Source organism: Brienomyrus brachyistius, chromosome 4 (assembly GCF_023856365.1).
Source record: "Brienomyrus brachyistius isolate T26 chromosome 4, BBRACH_0.4, whole genome shotgun sequence".
Classification (NCBI taxonomy): domain Eukaryota; kingdom Metazoa; phylum Chordata; class Actinopteri; order Osteoglossiformes; family Mormyridae; genus Brienomyrus; species Brienomyrus brachyistius.
Genome location: NC_064536.1, coordinates 40,712,036 through 40,733,524, shown reverse-complemented (window position 1 = coordinate 40,733,524; position 21,489 = coordinate 40,712,036). Strand labels below are relative to the sequence as shown.

At 48.3% G+C, this 21,489-nt stretch overlaps 1 protein-coding gene and 9 non-coding genes across 11 annotated transcripts in view; all 10 read right to left on the bottom strand.

Annotated features, from left to right (window-relative positions):
* The window catches only part of LOC125739748 (uncharacterized), a 248,467-nt gene that overhangs the window by 25,053 nt on the left and 201,925 nt on the right, over positions 1 to 21,489 (bottom strand). The gene's annotated exons all lie outside the window — the stretch shown is intronic.
* Positions 13,913 to 13,984, bottom strand: trnae-uuc (transfer RNA glutamic acid (anticodon UUC)). The gene has a single exon. It is a non-coding gene; the product is annotated as a tRNA-Glu (tRNA).
* Positions 14,101 to 14,173, bottom strand: trnar-acg (transfer RNA arginine (anticodon ACG)). The gene has a single exon. It is a non-coding gene; the product is annotated as a tRNA-Arg (tRNA).
* On the bottom strand, positions 15,184 to 15,255 carry trnae-uuc (transfer RNA glutamic acid (anticodon UUC)). The gene has a single exon. It is a non-coding gene; the product is annotated as a tRNA-Glu (tRNA).
* Positions 16,455 to 16,526, bottom strand: trnae-uuc (transfer RNA glutamic acid (anticodon UUC)). The gene has a single exon. It is a non-coding gene; the product is annotated as a tRNA-Glu (tRNA).
* trnar-acg (transfer RNA arginine (anticodon ACG)) lies at positions 16,643 to 16,715 on the bottom strand. The gene has a single exon. It is a non-coding gene; the product is annotated as a tRNA-Arg (tRNA).
* trnae-uuc (transfer RNA glutamic acid (anticodon UUC)) lies at positions 17,726 to 17,797 on the bottom strand. Its single transcript has one exon. It is a non-coding gene; the product is annotated as a tRNA-Glu (tRNA).
* trnae-uuc (transfer RNA glutamic acid (anticodon UUC)) lies at positions 18,997 to 19,068 on the bottom strand. The gene has a single exon. It is a non-coding gene; the product is annotated as a tRNA-Glu (tRNA).
* Positions 19,185 to 19,257, bottom strand: trnar-acg (transfer RNA arginine (anticodon ACG)). Its single transcript has one exon. It is a non-coding gene; the product is annotated as a tRNA-Arg (tRNA).
* On the bottom strand, positions 20,268 to 20,339 carry trnae-uuc (transfer RNA glutamic acid (anticodon UUC)). The gene has a single exon. It is a non-coding gene; the product is annotated as a tRNA-Glu (tRNA).

Sequence of the window (21,489 nt, the reverse complement as noted above, 5' to 3'; positions counted from 1 at the left end):
TTTAATAAGGGAATCGGGGGAACGGGTAGCAGGGAACATCTGACGTGACTAACATCAATGACAGACACTGGATTAGTACACAACAGGAACTTAAATACAAGAAACAAGGCAACAGGAAACAAGACACGACTGGGCACGATCAGGAAATCACACGTGGGTAATTAGGGGGCGTGGCACACACGAGGAGCGGACGGAGCGGGCGTCACAGAACCCCCCCCCAAAGGCGCGCTACACCGGGCGCGCCCGGGAGGAGGCGAAGGACGGGACGAGACCGGGAAACCAGAACCTGAAAGACAAGGGCAAAAAAAAATCAACGGGGAACAGGGAACAAGACAGACAGGCAAAACTGACAAAGAGGCAGGAGCCAGGACAGGACACTACACAAGACAGGAAAAGCCGACAGACAGACCAGGAAGGGAGGAACAGAGGGAACAGGTGGAACAATAGGAGCGGGAGTGACGGGAGGGAACGACGGGAAACCAGGAACAGAGCGGGGCAGAACAAAGGCAGGAGGAGGAACAAGGACAGGTGGGACAGAGACAGGAAAGAAGGGAGAGAAGGAGGAGGAAGGAAGGGGAGCCCGAGGGAGCCCCTGCGGGCGACGGGAGGCAGCTGGAGGGGCCGCAGGCGGCCGGGAGGCCGGAGCCGGAGGGGACCTCGGAGGGGCCGAGGAGGCAGGGCGAGGGACCCGCGGAGGGGCCAGGGAGGAAGCAGGAGGGAGCACCGGGGAAGGGGACGAGGGAGCAGGAGGGGCCCACGGCGAAGGCCCGGAGGAGGGGGGAGCCGCAGCAGGCGGCGACGTCCGGTGGAGGGCCGGAGGTAGGGGCCCCGCAGGCAACCGAGGAGCCGCCGTCGGGGAGCCCGCAGGCGACCGACCAGGCACCGGAGGGGGGAGCGAGGCAGGGTGACGAGGTATCGGAGGGGGACCCGCAGGCGACAGCCGACCCGGAGGGCCAGGACCCGCAGGCGCCAACCGAGCCAGAGCGCAGGCGAGGGAGGGCGAGCCAGGGGGCAGGGCGGGAGGGACCCCAGTCCGACGTCTGTGTCCCCTCCCTCTGCGGGACACAGACATACCGACCCCCGGTCGGGGTCGATGTCGCCGGGGTGAGGGTGAAGGAGTCACAGGAGCGGGGCCAGGGACAGGAGCGGGGCCAGGGACAGGAGCGGGGCCAGGGACAGGAGCGGGGCCAGGGACAGGAGCGGGGCCAGGGACAGGAGCCGGGTCAGCAGGCGGAGGGGGCGCCTCGGGAGCTGCTGCAGCGCGGTCAGGGGGCGCCTCGGGAGCTGCTGCAGCGCGGTCAGGGGGCGCCTCGGGAGCTGCTGCAGCGCGGTCAGGGGGCGCCTCGGGAGCTGCTGCAGCGCGGTCAGGGGGCGCCTCGGGAGCTGCTGCAGCGCGGTCAGGGGGCGCCTCGGGAGCTGCTGCAGCGCGGTCAGGAACAGGAGCTGGCTGCAGTGGGGGCGCCTGCCCGGGAGCTGCAGCAGGCGGCTGCAGAGGGGGCGCCTCTGCAGGAACAGGAGCACGGTCAGGAACAGGAGCTGGCTGCAGTGGGGGCGCCTGCCCGGGAGCTGCAGCAGGTGGCTGCAGTGGGGGCGCCTGCCCGGGAGCTGCAGCAGGTGGCTGCAGTGGGGGCGCCTGCCCGGGAGCTGCAGCAGGCGGCTGCAGAGGGGGCGCCTCTGCAGGAACAGGAGCACGGTCAGGAACAGGAGCACGGTCAGGAACAGGAGCTAGCTGCAGTGGGGGCGCCTGCCCGGGAGCTGCAGCAGGCGGCTGCAGTGGGGGCGCCTGCCCGGGAGCTGCAGCAGGCGGCTGCAGAGGGGGCGCCTCTGCAGGAACAGGAGCACGGTCAGGAACAGGAGCTGGCTGCAGTGGGGGCGCCTGCCCGGGAGCTGCAGCAGGTGGCTGCAGTGGGGGCGCCTGCCCGGGAGCTGCAGCAGGCGGCTGCAGAGGGGGCGCCTCTGCAGGAACAGGAGCACGGTCAGGAACAGGAGCGCAGTCAGGGACAGGAGCTGCAGCAGGTGACTGCAGTGGGGGCGCCTGCCCTGGAACTGCAGCAGGTGGCTGCAGTGGGGGCGCCTGCCCTGGAGCTGCAGCAGGTGGCTGCAGTGGGGGCGCCTGCCCTGGAGCTGCAGCAGGCGGCTGCCGTGGGGGCGCCTGCCCGGGAGCTGCAGCAGGCGGCTGCAGAGGGGGCACCTCTGCAGGAACAGGTGCGCGGTCAGGAACAGGAGCTGGTTGCAGTGAGGGCGCCTGCCCGGGAGCTGCAGCAGGTGGCTGCAGTGGGGGCGCCAGCCCGGGAGCTGCAGCAGGCGGCTGCAGAGGGGGCGCCTGCCCGGGAGCTGCAGCAGGCGGCTGCAGAGGGGGCGCCTCTGCAGGAACAGGAGCTTGCTGCAGTGGGGGTGCCTGTCCGGGAGCTGCAGCAGGCGGCTGCAGTGGGGGCGCCTGCCCTGGAGCTGCAGCAGGTGGCTGCAGTGGGGGCGCCTGCCCTGGAGCTGCAGCAGGTGAAGGGGGCAGCGAAGGCGGCTGCGCAGGCGGCGGTGGCTGCACGGCAGCGGGGTCCGCCGGCAATGGCGGTAACAAAGGCGGCTGCTCGGCCTGAGCAGGGGCCGCAGGCACAGGGGTTGCCTGCTCGGCCTGTGCAGGGGCCGCCGGCACAGGGGTTGCCTGCTCGGCCTGTGCAGGGGCCGCCGGCACAGGGGTTGCCTGCTCGGCCTGAGCAGGGGCCGCAGGCACAGGGGTTGCCTGCTCGGCCTGAGCAGGGGCTGCAGGCACAGGGGTTGCCTGCTCAGTCAGAGGCGGTGGCGGGACTGGCAAGTCCTGCGCGGGCAAGACGAGCGTGGCCCCTTTAAATCGTCGGGGTATTCGCGGGATGACATCTCGCACCGCGCTGGCCCCCTTATTGGCCAGTCGTTCGGGCCGGAAGAAATACCGCTCGAGAGGCGGGGGTAGGTCCGTAGCGGTGGGCTGCTCTCTCCGGACGGGGAAAGCCGGCTGCGCTAGCAGCGGTGCAGCGCCGGTGAAGGGAAGATTGACCGGACTGTCCTCCAGTTCCCTGGTCGCAAGGGCAGCGGGGACGAGCGCGCACGCTCCCAGGTTTATAGACGGGGCGACCGCTGGCGACTTCGTCCTTTTCTTTTTCCGCCGGGTTTTGGTGCTGGCAGGAGGCTGCACCCTCTCCGTTAGGACGGACGACGGGGACCCAGCTTCCGTGCCTTGTGGTACAGCTAGCCCAAGTCTCCGCTCCATGAGACGCTGGGCTAGCTGCTGGAGGCAAGCACGTACCTCCTCCAGGAGGTGCTCGCTCTCCGGTGGAGGCCTCTCCATCAGGAGATCAGCGCTGCGATTGGCGAACTCCAAAGCCAGAGGATCCTCCTGGACCTCTGGCTGGTTCAACCAATAATAGGTCTCTTGCAGCAGACCGAGATGCTGCTCCTCGGTCTGCTGCCGCGCCTCCTTGGTTCGGTCTGTCATTCTGTCACGGGACGCTGGAAGCCGGTAAGGCGAACAGGCAGGCGAGCAGTCAGGAAGCAGGCAGACAGGCGAATTACGGGGCAAACTGGGGTTTTAATAAGGGAATCGGGGGAACGGGTAGCAGGGAACATCTGACGTGACTAACATCAATGACAGACACTGGATTAGTACACAACAGGAACTTAAATACAAGAAACAAGGCAACAGGAAACAAGACACGACTGGGCACGATCAGGAAATCACACGTGGGTAATTAGGGGGCGTGGCACACACGAGGAGCGGACGGAGCGGGCGTCACAACCTCTCGTATTTTTTGTGTTTTCTTTTTGGCTGTTTCACCACGGGTAAGATATTTTTTTTCTGTACAAATTGCATTTCTTAACCAACAAAAGTTATTTTATGGTAAATGTTCATTTTCTCAAGTAATTCATTTCATTTTGTGTGTCTGATCTGAATTGTCGGGGACAGTGTTTTTCAGGGGTAACCTGGCACGGCACCACAACCTACGACTGGAGGGAATCCGCGCTGAGATTATTCTTTAGCTTGGCTTAAAAATACTAAAAATGTAATAAATATTGTGACACCAAAGAATGGCTAAATCACGTACAAGGTGACAGCTCCACCTGAGTTGTATGTAATGACTGGTCAGTATTTCCAGCAAGATAGTTAGACTTCCCAGGAAGAGCATTTTTGCTGCCTTAGCACAAGGACATGATTAGTTGCAAGGCTGAAGACAACGATAAGTACAATTCCCATACCGGGAGTCGAACCAGGGCTGCCTGGGTGAAAACCAGAAATCCTAACCGCTAGACCATATGGGACAATATGCAGCCTGCCTCTTGTGAGCTCCCTGTCTGCAGCTGATGCGAGGAAGCCAAGACGTTGGTAGCATGGAGCGGCTAAAGCAGAAGGCATTAGAGTAAAGGAAAGAAATGGCCGAGCCAGCCAGGAGTCGAACCTAGAATCTTCTGATCCGTAGTCAGACGCTTTATCCATTGCACCACTGGCCCACAGCATAGAAGGACAAACAAATAACACAAAGAGAAAAGGATTAAATGCATTTGCATCCAGATCTTTCTTGTGTCGATTTCACACTTCAGATGACTTTCAAGTATTTCTTAAAAACAGATTCTTCCTCTCAGTATCAAATAATGTCACAAGAAATTTCATCTTTTTAAGTAGCAATAATGCTTATGAGAATGACGGATGGAAAATCAACTAAAAGTAAATGCTACAAAATGAAAATACGGAATGCTTCCCAAATCTGTCTGTCATCTATGTTCCTTTTGCCAGCCTCCTTTCGGCTTTAGTGCAACAAATGTTTCAGCCCTCTATTGGCCAGTTGAAGAAGTGTTTCAACTAAATGTTTTACAACGGTCTCGACCGATTGGCCAAGCGAGGCGACTGGCCCCGTGTGGTTGGCCAGTGAAACAAGGACCCGCCCGCCCCGCTGACACGCTGGTGTTACAGCACGGACATTCTCTTCGCATCGGTGACGTTTTTGGCTTCGCATCCAGCATCCTAGACAATGCACACATTTATGGCCGAAAAACTGCGTAATTTGAGCAAAACCTCTCGTATTTTTTGTGTTTTCTTTTTGGCTGTTTCACCACGGGTAAGATATTTTTTTTCTGTACAAATTGCATTTCTTAACCAACAAAAGTTATTTTATGGTAAAAGTTCATTTTCTCAAGTAATTCATTTCATTTTGTGTGTCTGATCTGAAGTGTCGGGGACAGTGTTTTTCAGGGGTAACCTGGCATGTGTAACCGGTCTCGTTTGGGTCTTTGTTTACGGCCCGATCGCGCCAAGCGAGTCCAGTTAAAACATAGTCCCGGTTAAAGTTCGAGAGCTGATGCTCTCACTCTGCGTTGTGTATTTTTTTTGTTGTGTGTGGTGTGTGGGTGCGGGAGAGGGAGAGACGACACCGCGTGGCTTCCTCTGGACTCGGGATCCGACGTCCCTTTATTGGCACGTGTCTTTTCCTCTCTCTGGTAATGAAGAGCAAAGTATTAATTCCCCAGCAGCATGTAGCAGCTCAACATTCTCTTCCTCGAAGAGACAGGGAAAGAGCAAAATGAAAAAAAAAATATACATCAATATATAAAAAAAATAAAACAAACAAAACATACCTGGTAATGAAGAGCAAAGTATTAATTCCCCAGCAGCATGTAGCAGCTCAACATTCTGCCCATGTGCACCCCAACAATAAAAAGAAAAACACAAACCAAAGTAAGTTCATACATTAAAATATTGCTTGATATATATTAATAATGATATGTTTAAACTTTTGTTACAGGAATTTTGTATAATAATAAAAGGATTATTTTCTATTTAATTGGGTTAATGAGAGAGCCATGTTACCTCTTCCTCGAAGAGACAAGGAAAGAGGAAGAGGAAACACGTCACGCCCCCTTTTTACCAGTGGGAGGCACCATGAAGCAGGGCCTTCTGGGAATTCTCCTTACTCCCTCTCCTATTCATTTTACCAGGATTTTAATAAATAAGGAATTTTGAGTAATTATACATACCAAAACAACTTTGTTACATTCACCCCCCTAGAATTACACAAAATTCTTACATAGGGCGGGAGAGAGAAAAAAAAACAGACCAGGAAAGAGCATTATACAAACACAGTATAACCCAGTGAATCAACTACCCCAAAGTAGGGTCAAGGAGCACTTGAAGCATGCATGGCGCCTTGCAAAACCTCAAAGAACATCCTCGGGAAACCATAGTGCCATATACACTACACAGCTCAGTCCAATGACTGTTAACACCCATGACAGCAACATCATGGTACATACTGGACTTAATAGAAAAAAAAAAAAAAGAAGAGGAAAAACACCATTCATTGTGCCAAATAACAAAAAGAAACAAAGAAAAAACAAGCACTAATGTGTCTCCAATCTATCTACTCTGAAAGGAGGAAGTAACATGTGACATAGACTCAAGCAACCGTCGAACAGGTTTAATCATCCTCCCAAACCGTGAAACACGAGAGCCCTCACCTACATTAACTTGAGGCTGGCTAAACCCAGGGTGGGAAAGGATGTGGGGTAAAGGAGATACAACTACAGCACCTTCACTAGGAGAACCCCTAGAGTCTACCAAATTATGACATGTCGGACTAGAGGTATCAACTGCAGTCTCTGTACAAGGGGTATCTGGCTGTGCAGCCGCCGTCTGACTACTGACTGGAGAGGTATCACAACCTTCAGATCCAACGTGATCAACACTAGCAGAGAGATCCTGTAAGGAGCCAGCTGGAGAAAGCACAGATGAGGGTACATCAGAATCAACTACTGACAAATTGTCATTACTCACAACTGAAGAGAGCACATTATTACCTTCAGTCCTCTGGGAGACAGGCCCATCAGAAAGGCATTCCCCCAGTGGCAGAAACCCAGCGTGGAGAAGTAAATTGCGATGGACAACTCTTACATTGCCATTGCCATCCTTGACCCGATAGACGTGAGTGGAGGGATTTGACTCTACCACTGTATACAATACAGGTTCCCACTTATCAGCTAATTTGTGTTTCCCCCTTACACCTTTGTTAGCTACCAGTACAGCATCACCAATGCACAAGGCATAACCTTTGGCTCTCTTATTGTATTGTTGAGCCTGGTGTCGCTGCTCAGCAGTGGAATTCTTTTGAGCAAGAAGCATTGCTGAACGAAGGTTATCCACTAAGGACTTCACGTACTTATCATAATCACACACCGAGGGATCGCGAAGGACATTTCTGAAAACTAAATCGACTGGCAGTCTGGGAACCCGACCAAACATGAGGAAAAATGGGGCAAAGCCAGTGGTCTCATGGACAGTGCAATTATAAACAAAAGTCATACTTTGTACCAACTGTGGCCACTTGTGCTTTGCTGCTGGAGGCAGCGATCGCAGCATGTTACCCAGTGTACGATTGAACCTCTCAGTTCCACCATTACCCATCGGATGGTACGGTGTGGTCCGTGACTTCTCAATATTGGTCAACTCTAGAAGCTCAGCAAGTAACTCACTGCCAAAACTCGTGCCCTGATCAGAGTGCAGTCTTTCAGGAAAGCCATAAACACAAAAGAACCCATCCCAAAGTTTCTTTGCCATGGTCTTTGCTGTTTGGTCCCGACAAGGAAAAGCATGTGCCAGCTTAGTAAAATGGTCAGTAATCACCAACACATCTACAGACTTATCATTATGTTCTGCTGACCAAAAGTCAATACAGACCAGCTCAAGTGGAGCTGAGGTCTTAATATTCTCCAAGGGAGCTCTCGCTGAAGGTTCAGGAGTCTTACTGACAACACATCGCCTACATGTTTTCACGTGGGCACGAACATCTTTCTCCATGTCACACCAGAAGAAGCGCTGCCGAGCAAGAGACAGAGTACGGGGAAAGCCCTGATGACCAGCACTATCGTGAATACCAGTTAGTGCAAGTGATCTCAAGGACTTAGGAACCACAAATTGGAATCGCTTATGTTTGGTCATAGGATCTTTCGTGACACGATACAGGACACCATTCAATATTGTCAACTTATCCCACTGCTTTAGAAGTTTTAATGTCTGAACAGTCACATGGGCTCGTTCCCGCCTCGAAGGCCTACGCTTCCTCACCACGTAAGGTACCACACTGGCGATTACCTGATCTTGGCTCTGATGGGACTGTAAGTCAGACAGGGAAAGGGTTTGAAACACCTCGTTAGCAGGAGGGACCACATCACTCAGGCTTCCAGCCAAAGTCAATGCACGCTGGGCTGAGGCTGATTCCCAACCATCATGTGCGGACAATAAAGAAGAGACCACCTCAGATGACAACGGGGCAGATGCAGCGTCTGAATGCACAAGCGAGTGAGGCATGCAAGAAAGCCGAAAAGCATCCTGAAGAAGCTCATGCCTCACACCTTGCGTCTGGTCAAGCAACACAGAGTATGATTCCGACATTAGCCGACGGTAAAGTGGTTTCACAAAGGGCTCCCTGCTCAATGCATCAGCCACCACATTCTGTCTGCCAGGAATATACTTGATGTCGAAAGAATAAGCAGCTAGTTTTGACACCCATCGCTGCTCGCAAGCGTCCAGCTTCAGCTTGGTTAAAATATAAGACAGTGGATTGTTGTCTGTCCATACCGTAAACTCATGACCCTTGAGCCAATGACTAAACTTGTCGCACACTGCCCACTTTAAGGCAAGAAACTCCAACTTGTATGCAGGATAATTAACCTGACTACGTGTAAGGGATTTACTGGCAAAGGCTACCGGCCTAGCTTTCTCCTCCCCCTCCGGGACCTGCGAAAGTACAGCTCCGAGACCATCAAGCGAAGCATCAGTGGACAGAACAAACGGACGACTGAAGTCAGGATGTGCTAGGACAGTGCTGCCCAACAGAGCAGATTTAAGATCAGCAAAAGACTTATCGCAAGCTGAAGACCAATCACTTGGTGTTAGCACACGGAATGTTCCTGGTTTCTTTCGCATTGATCGGCCCTTTTGCACACGTTTCTGACCTGCAGTCAAACCAAACAGCGGTTTAGCCAGAGATGAACAATCTGGAATAAAGTGCTGGTAAAACATGACCATGCCGAGAAAGGATCGAACCTTCTTCTGAGATGGAGTGCAGCCGTCTGCTTCCATCAAGTCCTCCTTCTTGAATTTTGTTATGACATTAACTTTCTCCTGATCGACCGAAACTCCACTTTCACCCACCACATGCCCTAAGAACCGGACAGACCTTCGGAGGAAATGACACTTCTTCTGGGATAACTTCAAATTGTTAGCTCTAAGACGCGAGAACACCATCTCCAGACGCTCCAGAGCTTCACCCTCCGATGGTGCAAAAACAAGTAGGTCATCTAAGTAACAAAGGAGATTGGAGAAATTAAGATCCCCGAAAATACTGAGCATCATACGCATGAATGAAGCAGGACTGTTGCAAAGGCCCTGAGGCAACCGGTTATATTCGTACAACCCAAGAGGAGTCGTAAAGGCTGTATAATGTTTGTCTTTTTCATGCAGAGGAATGTTGTAAAACCCTGAAGTCAAATCCATTGTACTAAAGAAAACATTACCACCAAGAGCCGCAAGACAGTCTGCCGGGTTCGGTAAAGGATGCGCATCCTTGAATGTTCTTGCATTCAGCATCCGAAAGTCTGTACAAATACGCAAGCCTCCATCTTTTTTCCACACCATCACCAAAGGTGAAGCATACTCACTCACTGACTTGCTGATGATATTCTTCATTTCCATTTCAGTCAGAACCTCTCTTAACTTATGGTAGTGAGCTGGTGGAACCCTGCGGTAAGGCAATCTAAATGGCTTCTCATCAGAGAGTCTAATACGGTGTACGAAATCTCTCACTTCACCACAATCTAGATTCCCACGAGAAAAGACATCCTGGTACGAAAGAAGAAGCTCTGCCAACTTATTTTTCCACTCGCCGGACACCTCACACCCTTCGATGTTAATGTCACCTAATCCACACCCCGCAAGACTACGTACAGGATCAGGAACTGCTTGTGGAGACGAAGCATCAGTCACTCGAGAAGAATTAGCTAGCCCTTGCATGAAGGTCAGATCTTCTAGAGCAAGACAAGGGAATACATCCGCCAATTTCGCATTGCGACGCATGGTTACAGGGTGCTGAGAAGCATTCAGGATCTTCATGGGCACCCATCTGTCACCCCACATAGGTGTAACAACCCGGCCCACCATAATGTTCTTAGGTGTAGCACGGGAGGATGTTGGTTCCACAACAACAGTACTCCCTGGTGACATTGGAGCCTCACTGGGCAACTTTCCCCACACTACATACTCGCTGCGTGGAAGCAGTGTGATTGCCTGTCTGAGTTTTACTGTTCCAATTTTATTGGGCACAGTGGAACTAGACCAGCGGGAGACACAACTAATAAGCTGGAGAAACTGTTCACAGTCAGAATTAGCTGAACGAGAAGAAATAAGATCCCAATACTTCTCAGAAGATTTCATGGAACTAATGACTGACCGCAAGACATTACTACCTACGATGAAATCATCTAGTTGACCAGGCACAACCAGTGTAGGTACTGAAAATTTTAGACCATAGACATCAATGTTCAGTTCGTAAATGCATTTTGGCTTTGTGGTCAGTCCACCACATCCGACGAGGACTACTGACTCTGGGACAGGCTGAGCAGCCAAAGGAACATTAGCTGCCTTAAGAAGTGCTTCAGCCGTTTCACTGAGAGTGCAAGACATACTCCCTGAATCAAGCATACCTCTTAAAGTACACAAACCACTGACTGAAACTGGAGTGTAAAACAACTCATTTGCTCCTTCAAGAGCCTGGGGTTCGACTGGGGTGGCGGACTGGCTGTTAGTGAGACCACAAGAACCACCATCATCAGAGCGGTCGAGGGAAGTCCCAACATAGCTCATGCTATCCCTCATTTCACATGAGCTAGTTAGTTTAAAGCCGGCGTAGACGAAGAAAGACCCACCGAACGAGACTGTGAAGGAAGTAACGACGGGCACTGACTCCTGAAGTGACCAGGCTTCAAGCAATGGCGACACAACTTATCACGCTTACAGTGTGCATAGGTGGAATGATCTCTAGCACTACAGACTCTACATGTTGTACTTGTCACATCCTTCTGACATCGAGAACGGTGAAAACCCATAGCAGGCAACGACTGAGACTCTGCAGAACATATAGTCAAGGCTTTGTCAAGGACAGCAACCAGCTGGCTCAGACCAGAGTCAGAGGAATAAGCATTAGGGGACTGGACAGCTGAATGAGGAACCACTGGGGCCATTGCAGCTAGCGGCCTGGCAGAAGAGGACACCGGCTGCACCGAACTGCTCACATGGGTGTTGGGACTATTAAAATATGTGCCACCCGTGTTAGAAGGCGTCGGCCCCAACTCACATTCATGACTCGGCGGAACAGGTACAACCACACACTGACCATAAACAGACATGCTCTGAGAACGGTGCGCTTTAGCATTAGCACCCTTCAGATAACTCACGTGGCTGTCCAATCGCTCCTGCACCTCAGCAGCAGTCCACTTTTCAGCTGGCTTGAACTTGAAAGACATCGCAAGCTCGGGATCAGGACAGTGAGAAATAAACATGAGCACAACTTCAGCGTTTGGATCCTCAATATGTTTCCCTCGTCTGCGCAAACATTCCCCAACCGCATCAATCATTTTGTTAAGCCTTATCCAATAATCTAAGGCCGACTCACCTGGCTTTGGAACTGTACTGTAAAAGTCTCTCATAGGCATATTAGAATAAGCAATATCACTGAAATTTCGTACAAGGATGTCAAAGACAGTTGCAGCAAGCTCTTCTGGCTCTAAATCGGCACTGCTCCGTAAAGACACTTTAACCACATCCCTAGCTTTACAGGTTAATCTGCTCATTACAAAATCATACATTTCACCATGAGTGTCATACGTCATTTTGGCAGCATACCGCTCCATCATCTCCTTCCATTCATGGATGGTAAACTTATCTGAACCATCACCTCTGTAGAAGGGAGGCAGATCTGAGCTTGGCTGAACCACTACCCTTAGCTCTGAAGCATCATGGCGTCCAGGAGTTTGTGAAACACCCAGGGACTTTGACAGGCCACTGCTGTGGTGATTCAGGGTGGACAAGTTAGCAGTAACACTCTCCCCAATTTGCTTGGCTAAATCGGCTATGATACTGCCCATAGCATCAACAGTAATCACTTGAACTGGATTATAGGAAGAGTCTGAAGCAGGGGTAGAATTAGCCACAGGAACTGGCTCAGGCTGTCTAGCTATGGGTGTAGTCTCACTTCTACCTGCATGGTTTAAAAACCAACCCCGTCCCCTACCAAGACTGCAAGGTGAAACTTCCCTATTAGTGTCTGGCAAACCCAGCATACTAAACATACCTACCTTTGACATGGCTAGAAGAATAAATCACAAGCAGTGATATGAAAGTCAGTACTCACTTAAAAGAAAGTTGAAAGGGGAAAAAAAAAAATCCTCTGTGATTATTACCAGCTTTAACTGATTAAACAACTACTCAAGGTAATACACTGTTAGACTAAACACTCACACTTAACTAGCATGACTACAATAATAAAACTGCACAACACGTGCAACTCCATACAATTGTACTACAGCCCACAATGTGGTCAGCAGTCTAAACATTCTGGTAATATACAGGAAATGTAAACAATCAGAGAGGGAAAGAAAAAAAAAAAGATTCATTAAATAACATGAAGTCACCCAAAAAAAAAAGTACAAATTTCAACACTGAGTTGAACGACACTTTTTTTCGGTCATTAACAGCTGTTAGTCCGGAGAGCGCGACGGGGAAAAGCAGCGTCCTCGCGGTGATCCTCTGCGCGGTTTCAGCACACACACACACACCATCCGGGTCACGGCACCAAATGTAACCGGTCTCGTTTGGGTCTTTGTTTACGGCCCGATCGCGCCAAGCGAGTCCAGTTAAAACATAGTCCCGGTTAAAGTTCGAGAGCTGATGATCTCACTCTGCGTTGTGTATTTTTTTTGTTGTGTGTGGTGTGTGGGTGCGGGAGAGGGAGAGACGACACCGCGTGGCTTCCTCTGGACTCAGGATCCGACGTCCCTTTATTGGCACGTGTCTTTTCCTCTCTCTGGTAATGAAGAGCAAAGTATTAATTCCCCAGCAGCATGTAGCAGCTCAACATTCTCTTCCTCGAAGAGACAGGGAAAGAGCAAAATGAAAAAAAAAATATACATCAATATATAAAAAAAATAAAACAAACAAAACATACCTGGTAATGAAGAGCAAAGTATTAATTCCCCAGCAGCATGTAGCAGCTCAACATTCTGCCCATGTGCACCCCAACAATAAAAAGAAAAACACAAACCAAAGTAAGTTCATACATTAAAATATTGCTTGATATATATTAATAATGATATGTTTAAACTTTTGTTACAGGAATTTTGTATAATAATAAAAGGATTATTTTCTATTTAATTGGGTTAATGAGAGAGCCATGTTACCTCTTCCTCGAAGAGACAGGGAAAGAGGAAGAGGAAACACGTCACGCCCCCTTTTTACCAGTGGGAGGCACCATGAAGCAGGGCCTTCTGGGAATTCTCCTTACTCCCTCTCCTATTCATTTTACCAGGATTTTAATAAATAAGGAATTTTGAGTAATTATACATACCAAAACAACTTTGTTACACATGGCACCACTACCTACGACTGGAGGAAATCTGCGCTGAGATTATTCTTTAGCTTGGCTTAAAAATAATAAAAATGTAATAAATATTGTGACACCAAAGTATGGCAAAATCACGTGCAAGGTGACAGCTCCACCTGAGCTGTATGTAATGACTGGTCAGTATTTCCAGCAAGATAGTTAGACTTCCCAGGAAGAGCATTTTTGCTGCCTTAGCACAAGGACATGATTAGTTGCAAGGCTGAAGACAACGATAAATACAATTCCCATACCGGGAGTAGAACCCGGGCCGCCTGGGTGAAAACCAGGAATCCTAACCGCTAGACCATATGGGAGACCATGCAGCCTGCCTCTTGTGAGCTCCCTGTCTGCAGCTGATGCGAGGAAGCCAAGACGTTGGTAGCATGGAGCGGCTAAAGCAGAAGGCATTAGAGTAAAGGAAAGAAATGGCCGAGCCAGCCAGGAGTCGAACCTAGAATCTTCTGATCCGTAGTCAGACGCGTTATCCATTGCGCCACTGGCCCACAGCATGGACGGACAAACAAGTAACGCAAAGAGAAAAGGATTAAATGCATTTGCATCCAGATCTTTCTTGTGTCGATTTCACACTTCAGATGACTTTCAAGTATTTCTTAAAAACAGATTCTTCCTCTCAGTATCAAATAATGTCACAAGAAATTTCATCTTTTTAAGTAGCAATAATGCTTATGAGAATGACAGATGGAATATCAACTAAAAGTAAATGCTACAGTCTGAAAATACGGAATGCTTCCCAAATCTGTCTGTCATCTATGTTCCTTTTTCCAGCCTCCTTTCGGCTTTAGAGCAACAAATGTTTCAGCCCCCTATTGGCCAGTTGAAGAAGTGTTTCAACTAAATGTTTTACAACGGTCTCGACCAATTGGCCAAGCGAGGTGACTGGCCCCGTGTGGTTGGCCAGTGAAACAAGGACCCGCCCGCCCCGCTGACGCGCTGGTGTTGCAGCACGGACATTCTCTTCGCATCGGTGACGGTTTTGGCTTCGCATCCAGCATCCTAGACAATGCACACATTTATGGCCGAAAAATTGCTAAATTTGAGCAAAATCTCTCGTATTTTTTGTGTTTTCTTTTTGGCTGTTTCACCACGGGTAAGATATTTTTTTTCTGTACAAATTGCATTTCGTAACCAACAAAAGTTATTTTATGGTAAAAGTTCATTTTCTCAAGTAATTCATTTCATTTTGTGTGTCTGATCTGAAGTGTCGGGGACAGTGTTTTTCAGGGGTAACCTGGCACAGCACCACTACCTACGACTGGAGGAAATCTGCGCTGAGATTATTCTTTAGCTTGGCTTCAAAATATTAAAAATGTAATAAATATTGTGACACCAAAGTATGGCAAAATCACATGCAAGGTGACAGCTCCACCTGAGTTGTATGTAATGGCTGGTCAGTATTTCCAGCAAGATTGTTAGACTTCCCAGGAAGAGCATTTTTGCTGCCTTGGCTCAAGGATATGATTAGTTGCAAGGCTGAAGACAACGATAAATACAATTCCCATACCGGGAGTCGAACCCAGGCCGCCTGGGTGAAAACCAGGAATCCTAACCGCTAGACCATATGGGACACCATGCAGCCTGCCTCTTGTGAGCTCCCTGTCTGCAGCTGATGCGAGGAAGCCAAGACGTTGGTAGCATGGAGCGGCTAAAGCAGAAGGCATTAGAGTAAAGGAAAGAAATGGCCGAGCCAGCCAGGAGTCGAACCTAGAATCTTCTGATCCGTAGTCAGACGCTTTATCCATTGCACCACTGGCCCACAGCATAGAAGGACAAACAAATAACACAAAGAGAAAAGGATTAAATGCATTTGCATCCAGATCTTTCTTGTGTCGATTTCACACTTCAGATGACTTTCAAGTATTTCTTAAAAACAGATTCTTCCTCTCAGTATCAAATAATGTCACAAGAAATTTCATCTTTTTAAGTAGCAATAATGCTTATGAGAATGACGGATGGAAAATCAACTAAAAGTAAATGCTACAAAATGAAAATACTGAATGCTTCCCAAATCTGTCTGTCATCTATGTTCCTTTTGCCAGCCTCCTTTCGGCTTTAGTGCAACAAATGTTTCAGCCCTCTATTGGCCAGTTGAAGAAGTGTTTCAACTAAATGTTTTACAACGGTCTCGACCGATTGGCCAAGCGAGGTGACTGGCCCCGTGTGGTTGGCCAGTGAAACAAGGACCCGCCCGCCCCGCTGACACGCTGGTGTTACAGCACGGACATTCTCTTCGCATCGGTGACGTTTTTGGCTTCGCATCCAGCATCCTAGACAATGCACACATTTATGGCCGAAAAACTGCGTAATTTGAGCAAAACCTCTCGTATTTTTTGTGTTTTCTTTTTGGCTGTTTCACCACGGGTAAGATATTTTTTTTCTGTACAAATTGCATTTCTTAACCAACAAAAGTTATTTTATGGTAAAAGTTCATTTTCTCAAGTAATTCATTTCATTTTGTGTGTCTGATCTGAAGTGTCGGGGACAGTGTTTTTCAGGGGTAACCTGGCATGGCACCACTACCTACGACTGGAGGAAATCTGCGCTGAGATTATTCTTTAGCTTGGCTTAAAAATAATAAAAATGTAATAAATATTGTGACACCAAAGTATGGCAAAATCACGTGCAAGGTGAGAGCTCCACCTGAGCTGTATGTAATGACTGGTCAGTATTTCCAGCAAGATAGTTAGACTTCCCAGGAAGAGCATTTTTGCTGCCTTAGCACAAGGACATGATTAGTTGCAAGGCTGAAGACAACGATAAATACAATTCCCATACCGGGAGTAGAACCCGGGCCGCCTGGGTGAAAACCAGGAATCCTAACCGCTAGACCATATGGGACACCATGCAGCCTGCCTCTTGTGAGCTCCCTGTCTGCAGCTGATGCGAGGAAGCCAAGACGTTGGTAGCATGGAGCGGCTAAAGCAGAAGGCATTAGAGTAAAGGAAAGAAATGGCCGAGCCAGCCAGGAGTCGAACCTAGAATCTTCTGATCCGTAGTCAGACGCGTTATCCATTGCGCCACTGGCCCACAGCATGGACGGACAAACAAGTAACGCAAAGAGAAAAGGATTAAATGCATTTGCATCCAGATCTTTCTTGTGTCGATTTCACACTTCAGATGACTTTCAAGTATTTCTTAAAAACAGATTCTTCCTCTCAGTATCAAATAATGTCACAAGAAATTTCATCTTTTTAAGTAGCAATAATGCTTATGAGAATGACAGATGGAAAATCAACTAAAAGTAAATGCTACAGTCTGAAAATACGGAATGCTTCCCAAATCTGTCTGTCATCTATGTTCCTTTTTCCAGCCTCCTTTCGGCTTTAGAGCAACAAATGTTTCAGCCCCCTATTGGCCAGTTGAAGAAGTGTTTCAACTAAATGTTTTACAACGGTCTCGACCAATTGGCCAAGCGAGGTGACTGGCCCCGTGTGGTTGGCCAGTGAAACAAGGACCCGCCCGCCCCGCTGACGCGCTGGTGTTGCAGCACGGACATTCTCTTCGCATCGGTGACGGTTTTGGCTTCGCATCCAGCATCCTAGACAATGCACACATTTATGGCCGAAAAACTGCTAAATTTGAGCAAAATCTCTCGTATTTTTTGTGTTTTCTTTTTGGCTGTTTCACCACGGGTAAGATATTTTTTTTCTGTACAAATTGCATTTCGTAACCAACAAAAGTTATTTTATGGTAAAAGTTCATTTTCTCAAGTAATTCATTTCATTTTGTGTGTCTGATCTGAATTGGCGGGGACAGTGTTTTTCAGGGGTAACCTGGCACGGCACCACAACCTACGACTGGAGGAAATGGGCGCTGAGATTATTCTTTAGCTTGGCTTCAAAATATTACAAATGTAATAAATATTGTGACACCAAAGTATGGCAAAATCACATGCAAGGTGACAGCTCCACCTGAGTTGTATGTAATGGCTGGTCAGTATTTCCAGCAAGATTGTTAGACTTCCCAGGAAGAGCATTTTTGCTGCCTTGGCTCAAGGATATGATTAGTTGCAAGGCTGAAGACAACGATAAATACAATTCCCATACCGGGAGTCGAACCCAGGCCGCCTGGGTGAAAACCAGGAATCCTAACCGCTAGACCATATGGGACACCATGCAGCCTGCCTCTTGTGAGCTCCCTGTCTGCAGCTGATGCGAGGAAGCCAAGACGTTGGTAGCATGGAGCGGCTAAAGCAGAAGGCATTAGAGTAAAGGAAAGAAATGGCCGAGCCAGCCAGGAGTCGAACCTAGAATCTTCTGATCCGTAGTCAGACGCTTTATCCATTGCGCCACTGGCCCACAGCATAGAAGGACAAACAAATAACACAAAGAGAAAAGGATTAAATGCATTTGCATCCAGATCTTTCTTGTGTCGATTTCACACTTCAGATGACTTTCAAGTATTTCTTAAAAACAGATTCTTCCTCTCAGTATCAAATAATGTCACAAGAAATTTCATCTTTTTAAGTAGCAATAATGCTTATGAGAATGACAGATGGAAAATCAACTAAAAGTAAATGCTACAGTCTGAAAATACGGAATGCTTCCCACATCTGTCTGTCATCTATGTTCCTTTTTCCAGCCTCCTTTCGGCTTTAGTGCAACAAATGTTTCAGCCCTCTATTGGCCAGTTGAAGAAGTGTTTCAACTAAATGTTTTACAACGGTCTCGACCGATTGGCCAAGCGAGGTGACTGGCCCCGTGTGGTTGGCCAGTGAAACAAGGACCCGCCCGCCCCGCTGACACGCTGGTGTTACAGCACGGACATTCTCTTCGCATCGGTGACGTTTTTGGCTTCGCATCCAGCATCCTAGACAATGCACACATTTATGGCCGAAAAACTGCGTAATTTGAGCAAAACCTCTCGTATTTTTTGTGTTTTCTTTTTGGCTGTTTCACCACGGGTAAGATATTTTTTTTCTGTACAAATTGCATTTCTTAACCAACAAAAGTTATTTTATGGTAAAAGTTCATTTTCTCAAGTAATTCATTTCATTTTGTGTGTCTGATCTGAAGTGTCGGGGACAGTGTTTTTCAGGGGTAACCTGGCATGGCACCACTACCTACGACTGGAGGAAATCTGCGCTGAGATTATTCTTTAGCTTGGCTTAAAAATAATAAAAATGTAATAAATATTGTGACACCAAAGTATGGCAAAATCACGTGCAAGGTGAGAGCTCCACCTGAGCTGTATGTAATGACTGGTCAGTATTTCCAGCAAGATAGTTAGACTTCCCAGGAAGAGCATTTTTGCTGCCTTAGCACAAGGACATGATTAGTTGCAAGGCTGAAGACAACGATAAATACAATTCCCATACCGGGAGTAGAACCCGGGCCGCCTGGGTGAAAACCAGGAATCCTAACCGCTAGACCATATGGGACACCATGCAGCCTGCCTCTTGTGAGCTCCCTGTCTGCAGCTGATGCGAGGAAGCCAAGACGTTGGTAGCATGGAGCGGCTAAAGCAGAAGGCATTAGAGTAAAGGAAAGAAATGGCCGAGCCAGCCAGGAGTCGAACCTAGAATCTTCTGATCCGTAGTCAGACGCGTTATCCATTGCGCCACTGGCCCACAGCATGGACGGACAAACAAGTAACGCAAAGAGAAAAGGATTAAATGCATTTGCATCCAGATCTTTCTTGTGTCGATTTCACACTTCAGATGACTTTCAAGTATTTCTTAAAAACAGATTCTTCCTCTCAGTATCAAATAATGTCACAAGAAATTTCATCTTTTTAAGTAGCAATAATGCTTATGAGAATGACAGATGGAAAATCAACTAAAAGTAAATGCTACAGTCTGAAAATACGGAATGCTTCCCAAATCTGTCTGTCATCTATGTTCCTTTTTCCAGCCTCCTTTCGGCTTTAGAGCAACAAATGTTTCAGCCCCCTATTGGCCAGTTGAAGAAGTGTTTCAACTAAATGTTTTACAACGGTCTCGACCAATTGGCCAAGCGAGGTGACTGGCCCCGTGTGGTTGGCCAGTGAAACAAGGACCCGCCCGCCCCGCTGACGCGCTGGTGTTGCAGCACGGACATTCTCTTCGCATCGGTGACGGTTTTGGCTTCGCATCCAGCATCCTAGACAATGCACACATTTATGGCCGAAAAACTGCTAAATTTGAGCAAAATCTCTCGTATTTTTTGTGTTTTCTTTTTGGCTGTTTCACCACGGGTAAGATATTTTTTTTCTGTACAAATTGCATTTCGTAACCAACAAAAGTTATTTTATGGTAAAAGTTCATTTTCTCAAGTAATTCATTTCATTTTGTGTGTCTGATCTGAATTGGCGGGGACAGTGTTTTTCAGGGGTAACCTGGCACGGCACCACAACCTACGACTGGAGGAAATGGGCGCTGAGATTATTCTTTAGCTTGGCTTCAAAATATTACAAATGTAATAAATATTGTGACACCAAAGTATGGCAAAATCACATGCAAGGTGACAGCTCCACCTGAGTTGTATGTAATGGCTGGTCAGTATTTCCAGCAAGATTGTTAGACTTCCCAGGAAGAGCATTTTTGCTGCCTTGGCTCAAGGATATGATTAGTTGCAAGGCTGAAGACAACGATAAATACAATTCCCATACCGGGAGTCGAACCCAGGCCGCCTGGGTGAAAACCAGGAATCCTAACCGCTAGACCATATGGGACACCATGCAGCCTGCCTCTTGTGAGCTCCCTGTCTGCAGCTGATGCGAGGAAGCCAAGACGTTGGTAGCATGGAGCGGCTAAAGCAGAAGGCATTAGAGTAAAGGAAAGAAATGGCCGAGCCAGCCAGGAGTCGAACCTAGAATCTTCTGATCCGTAGTCAGACGCTTTATCCATTGCGCCACTGGCCCACAGCATAGAAGGACAAACAAATAACACAAAGAGAAAAGGATTAAATGCATTTGCATCCAGATCTTTCTTGTGTCGATTTCACACTTCAGATGACTTTCAAGTATTTCTTAAAAACAGATTCTTCCTCTCAGTATCAAATAATGTCACAAGAAATTTCATCTTTTTAAGTAGCAATAATGCTTATGAGAATGACAGATGGAAAATCAACTAAAAGTAAATGCTACAGTCTGAAAATACGGAATGCTTCCCACATCTGTCTGTCATCTATGTTCCTTTTTCCAGCCTCCTTTCGGCTTTAGTGCAACAAATGTTTCAGCCCTCTATTGGCCAGTTGAAGAAGTGTTTCAGCTAAATGTTTTACAACGGTCTCGACCGATTGGCCAAGCGAGGAGACTGGCCCCGTGTGGTTGGCCAGTGAAACAAGGACCCGCCCGCCCCGCTGACACGCTGGTGTTACAGCACGGACATTCTCTTCGCATCGGTGACGTTTTTGGCTTCGCATCCAGCATCCTAGACAATGCACACATTTATGGCCGAAAAACTGCGTAATTTGAGCAAAACCTCTCGTATTTTTTGTGTTTTCTTTTTGACTGTTTCACCACGGGTAAGATATTTTTTTTCTGTACAAATTGCATTTCGTAACCAACAAAAGTTATTTTATGGTAAAAGTTCATTTTCTCAAGTAATTCATTTCATTTTGTGTGTCTGATCTGAAGTGTCGGGGACAGTGTTTTACAGGGGTAACCTGGCACGGCACCACTACCTACGACTGGAGGAAATCTGCGCTGAGATTATTCTTTAGCTTGGCTTCAAAATAATAAAAATGTAATAAATATTGTGACACCAAAGTATGGCAAAATCACGTGCAAGGTGACAGCTCCACCTGAGTTGTATGTAATGACTGGTCAGTATTTCCAGCAAGATAGTTAGACTTCCCAGGAAGAGCATTTTTGCTGCCTT